Genomic DNA, 974 nt, shown 5'->3' on the forward strand with positions numbered 1-974 from the left:
AGGAAGTAAGATAGTTCAAGATGAGTTGATGAGTTGATGATCATACAATTGTGCTGTCTCATTTGCAGAATTATAAAATGGGTTTTGAAAAGATTAGGCAATTCTGTATCATAACCTTAAACTGCTCCTGCTTAGTGTGCCCAGATGAACTGTAGGCTGACTGGAGAAAAATGTTTCTGAGAACTGGAAAGGTGTTTACTTCAGACTGTGATTTAGCATGGACCTCATTGGACAATTCCTCTTTTGCTCAACTATGCTCTGGAACATCACCACATTGCATTGCCTATGGACACACATTCATATCTGTAAGTCGACAATGTCCTGCTCTACTCCCCAAATGCTGGAAATAACAATTCCTGGTATTTGGTGGTTATTTATACAGTGTTCCATTATTCCAAGGAAATTCTACCTCATCCAGGGCATCATGCACTCTGCATTCGTCTAGTAGTAAATAAGTAGCAGTCATAAAAATTAATTGCATTACTACTGTGATGAAAGAAATGGGTTAGAAAACTGCAATATAGCATTGTAAAACAAAAGGGAACAAGAGGACTGACTACTAAAGGGCAAAACGCTTCATAGAAACTTTATCAAAACCAGCTGCAGTCTTATTATATGAATGAAGAAAGAGCATGTGCTTTGGAATCAAAACCAGGACTGCATCCTCTTAGGAGCTTAGTTTTTAACAAGAGATTGGACAACCATTTGTCTGAAATGGTATAGGTTTCCTGCTTGAACAGGGGGTTGGACTAGAAGACCTCCAAGGTCCCTTCCAACTCTGTTAAACAAACTTGACTTAACTTAATAGCTGTTCTATTAAAGATGGGCATCACTGTTCTTGACCTAGGACTAGAAAACATGGGAAAGTGTTACAGCAGCTTCTCACAAAAGCTTAATTGAGAACATCATGCATTCCATCCTTCCACAAATGGTAGATGGCTTGTACTCACACTGAAGATAACGTAAACCAATGA

This window comes from Pantherophis guttatus, chromosome 6, assembly GCF_059756535.1.
Source record: "Pantherophis guttatus breed Tessera chromosome 6, ASM5975653v1, whole genome shotgun sequence".
Classification (NCBI taxonomy): Eukaryota; Metazoa; Chordata; class Lepidosauria; order Squamata; family Colubridae; genus Pantherophis; species Pantherophis guttatus.